Source organism: Mirounga angustirostris, unplaced genomic scaffold, assembly GCF_029215605.1.
Source record: "Mirounga angustirostris isolate CCGP_5_RB_7025 unplaced genomic scaffold, mMirAng1.0.hap1 SCAF_5, whole genome shotgun sequence".
NCBI classification, from domain to species: domain Eukaryota; kingdom Metazoa; phylum Chordata; class Mammalia; order Carnivora; family Phocidae; genus Mirounga; species Mirounga angustirostris.
Genome location: NW_026991713.1, coordinates 26,021,215 through 26,039,885, shown reverse-complemented (window position 1 = coordinate 26,039,885; position 18,671 = coordinate 26,021,215). Strand labels below are relative to the sequence as shown.

At 40.0% G+C, this 18,671-nt stretch overlaps 1 protein-coding gene and 1 pseudogene across 6 annotated transcripts in view; one reads left to right on the top strand and one right to left on the bottom strand.

Annotated features, from left to right (window-relative positions):
- CEP83 (centrosomal protein 83) overlaps positions 1-9,973 on the bottom strand; it is a 148,523-nt gene extending 138,550 nt beyond the window's left edge. For 2 of the 6 annotated variants that reach the window (XM_045872848.3, XM_064590784.1), the window contains exon 1: positions 9,504-9,973. The gene's annotated coding sequence lies outside the window, so the exon portion shown is untranslated. Of the gene's footprint in view, positions 1-608; positions 685-9,503 lie in introns of all 6 variants that reach the window. The other 4 variants (XM_054506882.2, XM_045872847.3, XM_064590783.1 and 1 more) reach the window with 3 other exon arrangements.
- A 4,570-nt stretch (positions 9,974-14,543) lies between these two features.
- LOC123837343 (nuclear prelamin A recognition factor-like) lies at positions 14,544-17,335 on the top strand (annotated as a pseudogene).
- The last annotated feature ends 1,336 nt before the right edge of the window (positions 17,336-18,671 follow it).

Here is an 18,671-nt window from a genome sequence, read left to right as displayed (position 1 = left end):
AAATGCTTTATAATTTGATGCTTGAGGAAAACTATGGAATTTAAGTCAACAAGCACATTTGGAGTAACTAATAAATGCCTAATATTGTGCAAAGGATTATGAGTGATATAAAAGAAGTATGGGTCGTGGTGCCTGGGTGGCTCAGTTAGTAGAATGCCTACCTTTGGCTCGGGTCATGATCTCCAGGTCCTGGGATCAAGCCCCATGGCAGGCTTCCTGCTCAGCAGGGAGTCTGTTTCTTCCTCTCCCTTTGCCCCTTCCCCCATTCATGCTCTTTCTCGCTCTCAAATAAATAAACATCTTTAAAAAAAAAAAGTACTATAGATCAAGTTTCATCCTCCTGAGAGAAGAGTTCCCCACAGAATCATGAAAACCCACCTCCTGGAGCACCTGGGTAGTTCAGTCAGTTAAGTGTCCCATGCATGATTTTGGCTCAGGCCATGGTCTCAAGACCTGAGTCGGGCTCGGGCTCTGTGCTCAGCAGGGAGTCTGCTTGAGATTCTCTCTCCCCCACTCTCTCCCTCTGCCCCTCCCCCACTCCCATTTGCTCACTCTCACTTCTTTCTCAAGAAAAAATAAATCTTTAAAAAAAAAACAAAAAACCAGACCTCTTACTTCCAGCATGAGAGAATGAGACTGATAAATCCTCTTCACGAAAGAGCCAAACAACACCATTTCAGTAATCTGGAATTCAATCAAAGGCATTCAGCAAACTGAAAAGTGTTTATTCATGAAAACAACTGGGTAAGAAGAACATGAGTCTACCTTTGGCTACTCCCATCTCCCCCCACCTCTGTCAGTGTAGGAGTTTAACAAGCGTAAGGCAAACTGTGAAGAGCAGGTTCACCACCACTATTTGAGGGTAATCTACTGATTTGATGCACCATCAGTTGAAGTGGAGATTTCTGTGATAACCTAACAGTGAGACCCAGTGGCACCTTTAGCCTAAGGCTGCAGGACTCTCTGTGGCAAGCAACAAACTGGCAGACTAGCTGGGGATTTTATAGGAGTTCTGGAAGTTGAGACAACCTGGTGGGGGGGGGGGGGGTAAACTATTTACTAGTTCAGTTAAACTAAGACTGTCACTGGAGACTGAAGCTGGTCCATGCCACTCACACATCCTTGGCCAACAAAGCTATGCATATGGCAAAAGTGGGCTGGTGCAAAGTAAAAGCCAGGGCAAACCTGAAAATGATCTGTGTCTGAATGCACTCTCTTACCCTCATATAGATCCTTCAGCAGTACTAGCCATATTAGTATTAAGCATTAACTGTATTAGTTCAAACTGTCTGAACTCAACTTCTGACCAATCCTTGGTTGAACACTAAGGTATGCAGACCCAGGAAGCCAGGTTTAAAAAAATAAATAAAACCAGCAGACATCAAGAACAACATAATCGTAGGGGCACCTGGGTGGCTCAGTCAGTTAAGCATCTGCCTTCGGCTCAGGTCATGATCCCAAGGTCCTGGGATCGAGTCCCACATCGGGCTCCCTGCTCAGTGGGGAGATTGCTTCTCCCTCCCCCTCCTCCCCCTGCTCGTGCTCTCTCTCAAATAAATAAATCTTTTAAAAAAGAGAGAGAGAAACCAAGAGTTGGACGCTCAACCAACTGTACCTCTCAGGTGCCCCAAAATTTGGTTCTTTAAAAAGATCAACAAAATTGACACACTTAGGCTAGATTTACCATAAAACAGAAAAGATACAAATCACCAAAATAAAGAATGAAAGAGAGATCGTTACCAAACTTACAGTAATTTAAAAGTTTTTAAAATATGAATTTTTTATCAACAAATTAGACAGTTAACATGAAATGGACTAATTCTAAAAGCATACAAGTTATCAAAACTCAAAAAGAAATAGAAAATCCAAATAGAACTGTAACAAATGAGGAAACTGAATTAGTAATTAAAAATCTTCCCACAAAGAAAAGTCCAGGCCCACACCGCTCCATTGGTGAATGCTATCAAATAGTTAAAGAAGTAATAGCAATTCTTAGGAAACTATTTCAGAAAAAAGAGAGCGGGAAACACCATGTAACTCCTTCAATGAGGCCAATGTTGCTCTGATACCAAAGTTGGACAAAGGCACCACAAGAAACCAATAGACTAATATTCCTCATGAACATAAACATGAAATTCCTTAACAGAATCTAAGAAAACCAAATTTAGCAACATATATGATTATACAGCATGACTAAGTGAAACTTATCCCAGGAATGAATACAGGGTTAACCTGTGAAAATCATTTAATGTCATATACCATATTAATAAAGGACAAAATCCATTATGATAATCTCATTGGATGCGGGGGGGGGGAGGAATCTGACAAAATCCAACACCCATTCATGATTAAAAACTTAACAAACTAGGACAAAATGGAATTTCCTCAATCTAATAAAGGGCATCTACAGAAAACCTACAGCTAACATTATACTTAATAGTGAAAATCTACATAATTTCCCCTGAAGACCAGGAGCAATGCAATACACTCTCAATGCTTATTCAACATCTTACTGAAGGATCTAGCTCATACAACAAAGCAAAAATGAGTAACAGAATATATTAACATTCAGATTGGAATGATCTGATCTTATCAGACATGATCATATATGTAGAAACAATATTAAAAAATCAACTGTGGGGCACCTAGGGGGCTTGGTCAGTTTAGTGACCAACTCTTGATTTTGGCTCAGGTCATGATCTCGGGGTCCTGAAATTGAGCCCTGCCTTGGGCTCTGCACTGGGTGTGGAGGCTGCTTAAGAGTCTCTCTCCCTCCCCCCTCCCCCCACCACCCTCCCCACCCCACCAAGCACTCTGTTAAAAAATTAATTGCATTTCTATACAATAATCTAAAAATTAAATTATGAAAATTCTACTCCCAATATCAAAAATTCTGAATTCTTCAGAATAAATTTAATGAAAGTACAAGAATTATATATTGAAAACTAAAAAAACACTGTTGAGAGAAATTAAAAATCTAAATAGAGACATCATATATTCATGGATTAGAAGACTCTTAAGTTAGCAATTTTTCCCACACTGATCTTGGATTCAATGCAAATCTTATCAAATCACAACAAATGTTTTTTGTAGAAATTGACAAGTGGGTCCTAAATTTTACATGTAAATGGAAAGAATCTAGGATCACTTTTGAAAAAGTTGGAAAGATTTACACTACCCATTTTATTTTTTTCTTTGAATTTTTATTTGTATTTATTTTTCTTGAGTAAATGCGGAGCTCGAACTCACAACCCCAAGATCAAGAGTCACATGCTCCACTGAGCCAGCCAGGCACCCCTATACTACCCATTTTGAAACTTACCATAACACTATGGTTATCAAGGCAGTGTGGTACTGGAGTAAAGATACGAATATAGATGAATAGAACAGGATTGAGACTCTAGAAACAAACCCTTATGTTATAAAAGCAACTGATTTTTTACAAAGGTGCCAATATAATTCAAGGGAAAAAGAAAAGCCTTTTTAACAAATAGGGCTAGGGCAACTTGGCGTCCACTTGGCATCAAAAAAAATTTAAAAACTTTGGGGGGCCTGGGTGGCTCAGTGGGTTAAGCGTCTGCCTTCGGCTCAGGTCAAGATCCCGGGGTCCTGGGATCCAGCCCCAGGTAGGGTCCCCTGCTCAGCGAGTAATCTGCTTCTTCCTCTCCCTCTGCCCCTTCCCCCTCTCGTGCGCATGCACGCATGCTTGCTCTCCCTTTCAAATAAATAAAATCTTTTAAAAAAATTTAAAAACTTAGACCATACACAAAAGTTAATTCAATATGGATCCTAGATCTAAATGAAGGAGCTAAAGGTAAACAGAGGAGAAAATCCTTGTGATCTTGGATCAGGCCAAAAGTTCTTAAACACATCATCAAAATCATAAACCATAAAAGGAAAATTATAAACTAGACTTCATCAAAAACCTTTGTACTTCAAAGACACAAGTTTAAGAAAAAGTAAGCCAAAGACTGGTGAAAAAAAATCTTCGTAAATATGTCTCTAATAAAAGACTTTAACCCAGAATATATAAAGAACTTTTACAACTCAATAATAAGACAAACCCAGCTAAAAAAAAAATGGGCAAAAGATCTGAACAGAATTCCACCAAAGATGACTTATAAAAGGCTAATAAGTACAAGGAAAATGCAACATCATTTATATTTAGGGAAATGCAAATTAAAATTACAAGTAGAGTTTGGGGAGCCCCCATCCCCCATGTTGCTCAAAGGTCAACCATAGACTCTTTCTGTTATCAGACTTGACCTATCTCCATTTGCAACTTCAGATCTTTGTAGAGTATCTTTGTATAGATGGGTTTACATTTATAGTGCTACACAATGTTTCTTGACAAACAATTTCCATTTAATCAAAAACTAAATGTGGTAAGCATTCCTCCCTTGGCTTCCAAGATTCTACCCTTCTCTGGTTTACCTCGGTACTCTCTTTCTCCACCTACCCATTACGTGCTGATGTTCACAAGCCCTCTTCTGATTCCAGACACTCTCACTAGGAATCCCATCTACAGCCAGGATCTGAACTACCACTATTTCTGACTCTCTTTCCAATTCAGAGAAACTTCTCCCCAGTTCTACTTGATTCATCAACTCCCTCCAGGCTAGGTTTAATACTTCTCTGTATACTCTCAGATTACACTTACATAATTCTAATCTGGCATTTCCTTAATTATAATGTATTCTCTCAGCAGTTCTAGGTCAGGTGTCCTTCTGACATGCCACCAAAACACACCCTCATTTATCTTTATAGCACTTTCAATTTAGATTACAAGTAACTATATATAAACTATAAATAACCATTCATTTTCTCCCACCAGGCACTGCTTGAGACGTGGCACTATGTCTTATTCACAATTTTCCCAATATCTAGTATAGTGCAAGGCCCATGACAGGCACTCAAAAATTGGCTAAACCAATGAACAGGAGAAATAAAATGTGCTTTAAATTATAAACATACAAGGCACCTTGGTGGTGCAGTCAGTTAAGCGTCCAACTCTTGGTTTTGGCTCAGGTTGTGATCTCAGGGTCATGAGATTGAGCCCCAGGTTGGGCTCTGCACTCAGCACGGAGTCTACTTAAGACTCCCTCTCCCTCTGCCACCCCTCCCCCACATGCACATGCGCTCTCTAAAATAAATAAACCTTTAAAAAATAAATGAAAAATAAATTGTAAACATACAACCTCTGAAAAAAAACCTTCAACAATTTATTTTTTCAAAAGAGAAAACAGGACAAGAAAGGTTAAGTGACTAACTCAGTCAAGTCTTCGTCTCCTGAATCACAGTTTGCTTCCCACAAAATCATAATGCCTATTAGTTCATGCTTACTGATCTAAGCTTCCCAGGAACCTCCAGAAGTAACATAAGAATATTATTTGGAGAAGAACCATTTCAAATGCATCCATCCCAGCTCTTGCTAGCTGTATCAGTTATAGAGAACTCAGATGTTAATTATTACTTAATAGTTTTTCTGCCCAATATAGACTAATCTTTAATTGAACGAATCTTTTCACATATCCTTCATATATAATTTAATATATATCACAACAGTATGTGAAAAATAATGTGCAAGTTGTAATTTGTCAGCACTCCAAAAATATGTAATTATATTGTATGCTCTTTAAGTTTAACAATATCTCAAGTGTCTGCCTTAAACCAAAATGTGATTCAGATGAGAAAAACACTGAATGTGAATGCTAAAGATAAGCACTTCAACTTAGCAGGAAAATCCCTATAGTCCATTGCTAACATTTTCAGTGGTTGCTACGTTATCCTGCAATTGTGTTACTGGGCAACAACTCAGAAGCTAGGATAGCAGCTTACTAAAAAACAAATGACTCAAACCAAGATTTATAAAAATACTGAGACTCTACTTCCTTACACCTTTAAATGAAACAATTCCTTGTCATAAGCATCAGATACAGGATTTACAGTAAGACTACAAAAATTACCCAGAATTTATTTAGAGACATATTTTGAGAGTGATAGGCACTTTCCAAAAGGAAATGGATAGGTTTAGGTTCCTCCCAACTCTATGAAATTTAATGCAAAAGAAATTTAAAGTTACAATATACAGAAACTGGGCACTTCCTGCTTTCTTAATTTCTTTACTACTGGATTACATCTCAGTTAAACTTAAAAAAAAAAAGCTAGACTAGCTATACAGCCTGTGATCTCTCCGTGACCCATAGAGGCAGCCCCAATGGAAAATTATAAAATTTAAGATAACAGCTACCTTATGAGGGCCAAATAAAAGTACTGACATAATTCATAAATAAGTCTTGACCAGGAAAAAAGTAAAATGGAACGGGGTAAAATGGAGAGATAGGGAGAGAGGGTTTATACAAGGGAGGTAGAGGGAGGAGAGAGTTGGGGGAAGTGTTTTTAAAATTAAGATTCTACTAAGGAAGAACCAGGAAATTGACCAAACTCCCCAAACCCACTTGAGAGTAATGCCAGCATTCCTGAGGGAGTCCTCACTGTTGATATTGTCTTGGGAAATTCTCAAATATCACACTTTCTAGGAATAGAATCTTTCCTTCCAATCCCAATGAATTCCCTCTCTTTAATTCCCTTTCTTATGGTTCACAGTTGCCCTTTCTCTCTCACTCTCTCAAAGATTTTCTTTTACTTCTATTACACTACGGAAGGGGGGGAAAGTACAAATGCACATTCCTCATCTCTAAGAAACATTTATTCAGCAACTTCTATTTGGAAGATACTAAGGATACAACTCATTGAGATCTGGTGTCCTGCCCTTAAGGAGCTTACAATCTAGTTAGGAAGGTGAGGCATATACAGAAATGATAAATCGCAATATAAAGTGTAAGTATCAGATGAGAATGGCTAATGAAAACATCCTACAGGATTTCAGAGAAGAAAGAGTTCAGAACATGTTACCCTAAAATATGCCACTTTGGTGTACTGATTGAGTTAAAAGCACTTAAGAAATAGCAGGTGCAAAAAGGGGCACTCTGACCCTTTTTCTTCTTGAAAACAGAAGATAAAAATCCCAGAAGAAAAAAAAAAAAAACAAAACCTGTACCAGGAGTGCAGAAGACATTCTTATCACCAGAGATGGGGGATCAAAGCCGAGAAATCTGTACAAACAAGCCTTCTTAAACTAGTCTTTAACTTCCTAGTCACTTCTCCACAATTTACTACTCAACACAAAACCTTTGTCTTTTTTACATAAATTTATTGTTTCTTTATCTAAAAGGTATAAAAGGTTTCTGCTCTGGTTACTTCAAGTCTTCATTCTCCTGTGAAGGCCCCCAAGTACATGTAAACAATTTTTTAAACTTGTACGCTTTTCTCTGTTTATCAGTTTTATGTCAATTTAACTCTTAGGCCAGCTAGAGACTCTAAGAGAGTAGAGAACTTTTCCTCCCCTGCGGAGATTATGGTGGAGTTGAACTTTATAGAAAAGGTACAACTCAGATTTTAGGAAAGAAGGGAAGAAATCAGGTCAGGTAGGCAGAATGACTCAAAGACTTGGAAGAAAGGGAGAAAGCACATAGTAGGTTTAGAGGATAGTGAGGAAATCAGTCTGGACACAACAGTTTTTCTATAAAGAACATGAACATGAAATGGCAGAGTGAGAGGAGATTTTGAAGAGTTCAGGTTAAGAAATGTGAACTTTAGTTGGTAGGAAAGAGTACTTCAGGAAATTTTTTACAGATACATACACACATGCCCTAAAAGTACACACAGATTAGACAATTTGACAGAATTACTGAACTTAATACATTATGTATGACAAAATTAAAATAAAACTCAATTACTTTAGGCAGAGACAGTACCTAGAAAACACACAAAGAATTGACAATTAACGAATCTTTCTGTTAACATTTCCTTCTTCTAAACTTCTTGAATTAGAACTTCCCATGACAAAATGCTGACTTCTGATTACTAAGAATTTTATACGAGTCATTCTTGATTTTATTCTCTGCTTGTCTTGCCCAACTCTTGAATATTTCATTACTTCAACATAGCATATGGAAAAGAGAAAGGGGGAGGGAACTAAGATGAAGTCAACAGATTTTTGCAATGTAGTAAGACATGCAACTTCAAGCTGCAATTCCCATTACCAATAGTTTGATTTCAAAGAAGTCATTCAGTCTCATAGTGTCTCAAATGTTCACTTCCTTTCTGACATACTTGAAAGGTTATAGCACTCAAAAAAATCATGAAAAAGTGCTCTGAAAACTACTTGCCATACAGTCATACAAATTATATCAATAAGGGTTTAATGGGTGGAGAAAGAGTGAGGTTATTGGCTCAAGCAAGGCTTAAAAACACTTGTGGATACTGTTTTAATCTCCCAATGCGCTATGTAACCCTAAATTGGTATTGTTCTATTATTTGAAAAATTCCTGAATATAGTCTGCACACTTCATCTGATTAGAAAATATTCGAAAGAAAGAATACAGGACATACACTGTCCTATATAACCAAAGGGTAACTGAAATCCATTTGCAACTCTCTGGAGAGTCCTGTATGACACTGAAATTCAAAACATTCTAATAATTCCACACAAAATGAGTTTGAAATCAAACTTCAGTACAGAAGGTGCGTATTAACTGTAACCACCTACAGGCTAAACCCATGAATTTACAGAATTCTGAATCCAGATAATTGTAGGATAGTTACATTTAATTATATTCTAGCTGAATATTAGACTTGTTTACGGAGATGTTGCTTGGTAACAGAAGCACTGCTTTAACAACCTACTCGGTTTTAGATCTCAAGTATTTTGTGTTCATAGTCTAAACACTATCAACTATAACACATATAAGAAATTAAGAACAAGTTTCTTGCATACTAGACATCTCTGAGATTTTACTGAAACAGCTTCATAATTACAACTCAGGTAACTTAAGGCTTTAAAAATACTTGGCAGTGGGCATTTTGAAGAGCTAAGTGCCCATTTATTACGGTCAAAAGCTGGTAAGGATTTATCAAAAGGTCCATTTAATCCAGGCATTCATTTACCTAGTCTAGACATTATCTCTGAAATGACTGCCAATATCACTATTAAAATTGTCTGCGGGGTCATAGAAAGTGGTTAGCATAGTTTTTTCATCACAAATTAAACTGGTGGTATACCACACGTTCAGCCAGTTAGTAAACTAGCTACCAAGCACCGCGCTGGAGTGCATCAAAAAACTCCAAAAAGGGGCGCCTGGCTGGCTCAGTCCGCGGAGCATGCGACTCTTAATCTCGGAGTGGTGAGTTCGAGCCCCGCACTGGGTGTAGAGATTACTTACATACATAAATTTAAAACAAAACAAAACAAAAACAACTCCATAAGAAGTTTCACGTGCACTTAACTGGCTACAGAACATGTCTCACAGCCTACGTTTCTCACACCCGCTCCAATTACTTTACAGGAAAAGTACAAAAAATTCAAGGGCAAACTGTGAAGAAAAGGGGAGCATTCCAAAACTACGGACAAAACAGCGTCCCCATAAAAAGAGATTACGTACCAGACTCGCACACCGTCCTTGCAACTTGCGCGCAAAGAACTTAAAAGCGCCCGGTGCTGTGGCCGCACTTGCCACCGGGGAACACCTGCACAGCTCCAACCAGTGGCACCCACTCAGCTCTTCTCGCACCCGCATTGGGGCTACGGGATGCAGTTCCACACGCTGGGTGCTGGCCCGGCCGGCAGCCGCGCCCGGCGCGGACTGAAGAGGAGAAGCAGGAAAAGGAGGGCCGAGCACGCCCCTCGGGCTCCCGACTCCAGGGAAATGTGAGGTTTCCCAAGAGAGCTCCGAGGACAGAAAGGGCGGCGGTGGAGAGAGAGCTTCGCTCCACCTCGGCGGACGGGCTTTCTCAAGATAGCGAAGCAGCCCAGCAGCTGCCGACCCGCCAACACGCCGCCCGCCGCCCGCCGCCCGCCGCCCGCCGCCCGCCGCCCGCCGCCCCTCAAGCCCGCCGGAGCGCCTCGGTCTGGAGTCCTAAGAGAGCGCGAGGCAGGAAGTCCCGCCCCTACGCCGACGTCACCGACGCCGCGGACGCTGGCCGCGGTCAGCAGCCGTTAGAGGCAGGAGACGAGCCGATCGGAGGCGGGAGCGGCGGCAGACAACGGCGGGAACGCCGGGTCGAGGCGGCGCTACGACGGAGCCCTGGGGGGACGCAGAGATTCCCCGAGCCGAGGACCGGTACTTGCTTCAACCAGCCAGACTGAAGTGCGTGGTTGAGCGGGAAGCCGGTCTCCCTCACCTCCTCGCAACGCTGTTTCTAGGGGATTTCCCCCCTTTTCGCGCTTCCCTCTGCCGGCTCTTCGCACACTCTTAACTCTTTGAGGGCTCCGAGGAGGTCCTGCCGCTGCCTTCGACCCCGATTGTGCATTTAATGGGTCCTGGAGTCGCCTGCCTGCCACGCAGCCTGGAGGCATCAGCCCCCGAGCGGGTAGTCAGCTCAGCTTGCCAGGAGGAACCGGCCAGGTCAGGACCGGGGTCCCGGGTGAATCCTTCCCCGCCCCTCGCGTCCTGCTCCAGAGTCAGGGCCCACTGGAGATAACATTGTGAACCATTTATTTAAGGTTGTAAACTACAGTTGGGAGAGAAGGTACTAGTTTTGTTTTTTTTTTTTTAAAGATCTTATTTATTTATTTGACAGAGAGAGAGATAGCGAGAGCAGGAACACAAGCAGGGGGAGCGAAGGAGAGGGAGAAGCAGACTTCCCGCCGAGCAGGGAGCCCGATGAGGGGCTCGATCCCAGGACCCTGGGATCATGACCTGAGCCGAAGGCAGATGCTTAACGACTGAGCCACCCAGGCGCCCGAGAAGGTACTAGTTTTTGAGAGCATCAGTTATATGCCAAGGGCTGAAATGAGGTAGAGTTTCAGCCTCTAAGAATACGTGGTAGAAGAAATAGGTACTCATCTTTCCCACGTTTGTTCAGCGTCTTGGTTCGGGGTTTCGGTTCTCATTGCATTGTGAAGCACAGCTTATTTTTACCTAGGCTGTAGCTGTGATTAGAAAGGCAACTGCGATAGGAACTTTCTTGTTGAAATGAGGAAAGAGGAGCCATTCCATGAGACAATGAGTTGGATAATGGAGTGTCAACACATGGATTACAATTATGTGGAAGATAGTATCAGTGAACAGAATGTAGAATCTAGAAACAAACTGCTGTGCCATGTACAAGTGTTTAATAATAGTAGCTCACATTTGCTGAGCATTTAGGTATCAAGTACCAGAGCACTTTTTCAGATATTATTTAACCCTAAGACAGGTGCAATTATTATCTGACTTTACAACATTACTCAGAGCCATTACTGCTAAGTGTTGAAGCCAGGAGACCTGGACTCCAGAAGTCTTAGTGGTAACCAGTAAACTATATGCTACAAATCCCTGCTAAGTGGGAAGGAGATTATCTGAGAAATAACAAGCCCATGGAGACAGACTTTCTATCTCCTTTCTCAAATACCAGATGAATCAAAAATTTAAATGTAAAGAATGAAGCCAAAAAAAACACTACAAGAAAATCAAGGAGAGTATCTTTATAGTCTTGAGCTGAGAAAGGCCTTTGCTAAGTATGAAACAAGAACCAGAAACCATAACAGAAAAAAATGGTAAAAATTAACCACATGAAGATTGTAATCTTCTTCTATATACAAGTTGTAATCTTCTATACACAAATAATGAACCAGTGGAAAATACATTTGTATTGTGGAAAAAGAAGGAAAAATATTCCTAATATACAAAGAGCTCACACGATTTTAAGGAGCCCCTGGGTGGTGCAGTCCGTTAAGCATCCCACTCTTGGTTTCTGCTCAGGTTGTGATCTCAGGGTTGTGAAATTGAGCCCTTCAGTGGGCTCTGTGCTCAGTGCAGAGTCTGCTTAAGACTCTCCCTCTCCCTCTGCCTCTTCCCCACACACACACGCGTGTGTGCGTCTCTCTCTAATCTTTAATTTTTAAAAAAGTATCAGTTTTAAAAACACCTCACTATAATTAGCAAAGGAAATCAATAGGACATTTTTAAACCAAGAAAAATGAACATCTAATTAAATGAAAGATGTTCAACATTCCAAACAGATCCTTTTTGTCCCTCAGGGTACATAGTGATATGGGGTTACAATTACTATTGTGCACTTATTGGTGTTAAGGTTGAAATTGGGACAATCTTATTTACCAAAATTTCATTAGCCTTTGCCCCAAAATCTCATTTCCTAGTCCATTCATTCTAAGGAAAATAACAAAAAGAAAACATTCGTATGGATGTTCCTCACTCCCTTTTTTGTAATAACTGTTTTTAGAAACACTGTAGGTGCCATCACTAGGATGCTAGTTAAATTACAGTGCATGTGCACAATGGAATACCCTTAACCTATTAATAATGATGAAAATCTTTATTTACATGAAAATATGTTCATAGCATATAGGTCCGCCCATAAAAGGAGAATATAGATCAGCAAGAACAGCATCATCTTGACATGAATTTTTGTGTATTTATGTGTATATAAATGTGCAAAAAGATCTGGAAGGATGTTGGCCAAAATGCAAGTGATTTTTATTTTGTCTTTTGGACTTTTTTTATCTCATTTGAATTTTTTTATAATGTCTATCATTTTTACAAAAAAACTTTCATTTTATTTGTAATTAAAGATATGCCAGTGAAAGGGGAGCAGTTGACGGTAGACACCCATAGGTTGATGACCAATGTGAAATAATTATATCTGAGAGCTAAATTCTCAGCTTTTTAAGTATCCATAAATTTGACTATATTATTTTACTTCAAGTTAGCAAATGTAATTCATCACTTGGACATCATGATTTGACTTCCTAAATTGGCCAGTGTATCCATCCTATGTGTTGTTCTCTGTGTACCTCTCATGGCATTTGTCACACTGAATCATAGTTCCCTCTTTCTGTCACTAGACTGTTTGCTCCTACAATATATATTTTATTCTGCTATATGTTATATATTTATTTTCCCCTGATTCATCATTTGTCATCTATTTTATTTTTGTATGCAGAAATTTTATTTTTAATGCTAATGAATTATACAGATATTAAAGGGATAGTTCAACAACTTTATGCCAATAAATTTGACAACTTACATCAAATGGACAAATTCCTGAAAAAATTCAAACAACTGACACAAGAAGAAAAAGAAAAGCTAAATGGACCAATATCTATTAAAGAAATGGAATTTCTAATCAAAAACTTTCCCACAAAGAAAACTCCAGGGCCAGATGGCTTCACCAGTAAATTTTATCAGACTTTTAAAGAAGATAAAATAATAATCCTATATATTTCAGAGACTAGAGCAGGAATGAACACTTCCAAACTCATTTTATGAGGCCAAATAATCCTGATATCAAAGCTTGACCAGGACATTCTACAAGAAAATTACAAACCAGTATCCCTCATGAATATAGATTTTAAAATTCTCAATGAAATATTGGCAAATTGAACCTTGCAATATAAAGGATAAGACGCTAAGGAAGGTGTGGTTTAACGTTGAAAAGTCAGTGTAATTCACCACATTAACAGAATGGAAGAGAAAAACAAAATGATGGTCTCAGTAGATGCAGAAAAAGCATCTGACAAAATTCAAACCCATTCATGTTAAAAAAAAAAAAAAAAAAAACTTAAAGCAAGTACAGAAGGGAACTTCCTTGGGGCGCCTAGGTGGCTCAGTCCTTAAGTGTCTGCCTTCGGCTCAGGTCATGATCCCAGGGTCCTGGGATCGAACCCTGCATCGGGCTCCCTGCTCCATGGGAAGCCTACTTCTCCCTCTCCCACTACCCCTGCTTGTGTTCCCTCTCTTGCTGTGTCTCTCTCTGTCAAATAAATAAATAAAATCTTCAAAAAAAAAAGGGAACTTCCTCAGTATAACAACAATCATCTTAAAAAAATGTAATGTGAAATATTAAATCTTTTCCCCCTAAGGTCAGGAACAACATAAGACAATGTTTGCTCTCACCACTTCTATTCAGGGTTATGTTGAAGGTCCCAATCAATGTAATAAAATAATAAGAATATGCATAAAGATTGGAAAAACTTAGACTTCCTGATTTCAAAACTATAGTAATCAACACAGCTGTACTGCCAAAAGCATATATAAGTGAGATGTAATTCAGAGTCCATAAATAATACCTTTATATTTATGGTCAATTGACTTTTGGCAAAGGTGCCAAGACAATTCAATAGGGGAAAGAACAGTCTTTTCAAAAAAATGATGCTGGGAAAACATGGAAAAGAATGAACTTGGACCCCTATACATATACAAATATTAAGATAAATCAAAGATCTAAATGTAAGAACTAAAGCTCAGAAAAAAAAACATAGCCATAAATCTTCATGGCATAGCAATGGTTTCTTGGATGTGATAGCAAGAGCACAAACAACCAAAGGAAAAAATAAATAAATTACACTTTATCAAAATTAAAAATTAGGGGGCTTCAAAGAACACTATCAAGAAAGTGAAAAGACCGCATCTCCTGGTGCTCCTCTCAGGCCAAGCCTTGGCCCCCCACCTGCCCCACTGCAGATGAAGTGTGAGCACCACATGTGGAAGAAGAGAGAATTCCATAAGTCGGCTGATGCCAAAATATTTGAGTAATATGGGTGTGACAGCAGTGTGACTAGTGGAGGAAGGGATCCAGGTTTCCCAGCAGAACGCCAAGGACTTCTTTTGAGTTCTGAACCTTAATAAGAAATGTGATATCTTATAGCAAAAGGTGCTGGCAGTGTCGGTGTGTCCACAGTCTCTGCCTTATTTTGCTGCTAAATTCTGCCTCAATGTGATTTATGCATCCAGAAGACTATGGCTTCCTCAAAAGTCTTGGGGTATGCACTGTCTTTAATACAACAGTAGCTGGGGATTTCAGCATCTTGGAGAGTCAGAAAGAATCTGTGTCTCGATGCCTCCAGCACAGTGAGGAAGAGCCAATGTTACCCAAGCTCACCTCCACCTGTCCAGGCTGGGTCCCATACTTGGAATATGTGCTGGGCCACCATGTCACCCCCCCACCTCTATACCATGGGCTCTCTGGTGAAGGATTACTTCGCCAGACAGGAGAACCTGTACCCAGACAAGATTTTCCACATTATTGTGACCCTGCTCTGATGATAAACTGAAGGCCTTTCGAGAGATTGTCCCACAGCTTCACATGGTTCCCGGGGTGCTGACTGACTGTGTATTAACCTCGGGTGAAATTGGTCAGATAATGGAGCAAAGTGATCTCTTGGTGAAAAGATGCTGCCATGTACGCTCTGTTTGGAGGCCTGAAGGAGAGGGTGAGGCACTGACACCATGATGGAGCCACCTCTAGCAGGTACCTGGCACAAATTTTCAGACATGCGGCCAAGCAGCTGTTTAATGAGGATGTGAGGGAGGTCACCTGCCACACCCTGAAGAACAAAGAGGTCACCCTTGAAAAGAATGGGGAGGTTCTGTTACGCTTGGCTGCTGTGTACTGCTTTCAAAACACCCAGCATGTGGTTCTGAAGCTGGAGAAGGGCACCGTACCACTTGGTGGAAGTGCTCTCCCGGACCAGTGGATGTTTAAATGACAGAGGCCAAGCCCAGACCGAGGATGGGCATGCAGACAGGTGCTGCTGCGGCAGATGGAAGGCACCGACCCTGACCTCCCCATGCAGCCCGCTAGACCAGCGCCCACATGCAGGAGCTATACCAGGAGTGGCTAAACAGGGCCGACGCCCCACGGAGTCCAGGAAGCCCTGCACACAATGTACCAGGGCCCAGGGCTCCCTGCCGTCACCTGAGACATCAAGTGGTAAAGATTGAGAAGGCTGGGAGGCAGGTCCTATCAGCTGCCCAAGGAGGGAGGAGCAGCTGAGTGTGGGCATCAGAGACACTGGAGGAAAACCGCTCAGCTTCTCAGTTATTACTTTTGTTTTCAGAATTCTCTACCCACATTTGTTGGTGGCTCCCTCAGTCAGTTTGATTTGGTGCTATCTTTGTAATAATGTGCGACTGGAATATTTTAACGTAAGAGAAGGACTGCCCCAAGTTAAGTATCCGTTTAGCCTAAGACTGAAAAATATCCTGAAGAACAAGAATGAAGATAGATTACCATCTTTTAGACTTAAAAAAAAAAAAAATCCCAAAAATGTCCTGTAAAGAGCTAAGACCGCAGAAGTTCAGATTCACGTGCCTCAGAGAGATTTGATGTGGAAATTAAGAGAGGATGCAAGCAGGCTGTAGGGTTTGTGGGGCCACAGTCCACAGTCTGCCTGATTTGGCTCTTATTTTTACCCACTTACATCATTCCTGAAAATGTTTTTGCTAGAACATGAATAAATTGCAACGTTTTGGAATCGGGGGCTCATATACAAATCTGGATTTCCAGCTTTTCTGACAACAGTGGGCCACGTTCCTCGGTCCTTTGGTTGCCAGAGTGCAGTAGCAGCCTCCTCCTGGGACCAGACCTCTAACTGGGGGACCCTGTGGGTGTTGGTGGCTTGGGCCCCAGACTCACACTTTTACATTCAGCCTTTAAGGTGAACTCACCTTGAGGCAGGGAGGTCTGACAGGGGTGACCGGTATTACCGACTGGAGGATGGAGGATGGAGATGGGCTGCCCCGTTTAGGCCAAGCTGTGGGTTCAGGAGGAAGTTACCTTAATCCCTCCCCAGTGAGGTTAGCAGCAGAAGACCCTCCTGATCCTGCTGTGCTCCTGCCTCCTCCCTGTCTGTGCTTCTCGAGGGACTCTCTCATCCTGCAGCCTACACTGCTCCTGTGAGCACACCTTAAAGAAGTAAGAGAGAAATAAGTTTATCCACAAAGAGAAGGGACTAGCAAGCAGCCAGAAATCTACAGAATCATGACACTCCACATCAGAACTCGTCCTTGAAATGAAAGACATCTGAGAATGGCCTGGTGTTAGTTTTTCAAAGGACTTGGATTTTGTTAACATAAATGATAACGTTCTTAAGCCCTCCATGCTCTAAAGCCTTAGCAGGCTCAGTTTCCTTTATCGTATTCTGTATCATATTGTACCTGTATACCTATCCGAGTTGATAGCTAAATATTGTGTGAAATTGTATATTTTTCGGGCACTTGGCTGGCTCAGTCAGAAGAGCATGAGACTCTTCATCTTGGGGTCATGAGTTCAAGCCCCACACTGGGTGTAGAGATTACTTAAATAAAAACCTTTTTAAAAAATTGTATATTTTTTTTCTTTCAATCTGTTCACAATCAGATTTCATCCTCCACAGCAACTGATATGGAATAAACAGGAAGAAGGAATAAACAGGAAAAGACAACCTATAGAATGGGAGAAAATATTTGAAAATCATATCTGATAAGAACTTGTATTCAAAATATATAAAGAATTCTTACAATTCAACAATAAAAAGACAAGCTAATTGAAAAGCGGACGAAGGATCTGAATAGAGATTTCTCCAAAGAAGATATACAAACAGCCAATAAGCACATGAGAAGATGACCAACATCATTTGTCATTAGGGAAATGAAAAATCAAAATCATGATGAGATACCATTTTATACCCGCTAGGATGGCATGGACAATAACAAGCATTAGTGAGAATGTGAAGAAATAGAATTACCTCAGTGGTGGGAATATAAAATGGTGCTTTGGGAATAACTTGGCAGTTCCTCAAGAGGTTAAAATAAAGTTACCATATGAACCAACAATTCCACTCCTAAGTACATATGGTCACGCAAAAATGTATATGTAAATATTCATAGCAACACTATTCATAATAACTAAAAGGTAGAAACAACCCAAATCTCCATCAACTAATGAATGAATAAACAAAATGTGGTGTATCTATGCAATGGAATATGATTCAGCCATAAAAATGAATGAAGTGCTGATTCATGCTACCACCTGGATAAACCTTAAACACATTATATGCTAAGTGAAAGCTACATTTATGATTCCGTTTATATGAAGTGTCCAGAATAGGCAAATCTATAGGGATTAAGAAAATAGATTAGTAGTTGTCAGGGGCTGGGGATGGGGATAATGGGGGCTAACTGTTAATGAATATAGGGTTTATATTTGGAGTGATAAAAATTTTTTGGAATTAGTGATGAGGTTGCACAGCTTTGCAAATATACTAAAAACCACTGAATTATACACTTGAAAAGTGGATTTTATGGTATATGGATTATATAAATAAATTTAGAAAGGAATAAGTAAAACTATAGTCACAGACACCATGATTATATACATAGAAAAAACCTATGTAATACACAAAAAAGCTACTAGAATTAATAATTTAGCAAGTCATTCGATACAGGGCCAATATACAAAAATCAATTCTACTTCTATACACCAGCAACAAACAATTGGGAAGTGAAACTGAAAACAATAATATTTATAATATATCCAGAAACATTGGAAACCTAGGAATAAGCATGACAAAAGATGTGCAAGACCTCTGTATTGAAAACCACAAAACCTAGCTGAGGGAAATTTTAAGTCTTAAATAAATAGAGAAATATGTCATATTCATGGATGGTAAAATGCTATCATTAAGTTCTCCTTTCTTCCTAAGTTGATTTGTAAATTCAACCCAATCCCTATCAAAATTCCAACAGGCTCTTTTTAGTTTTTTTTAGACATAAATGAAGTAATTCTAAAATTTATCTTAGAAGCTGAAGGACCTAGAATAGCCAAGACAATATGTAAAAAGAACAATG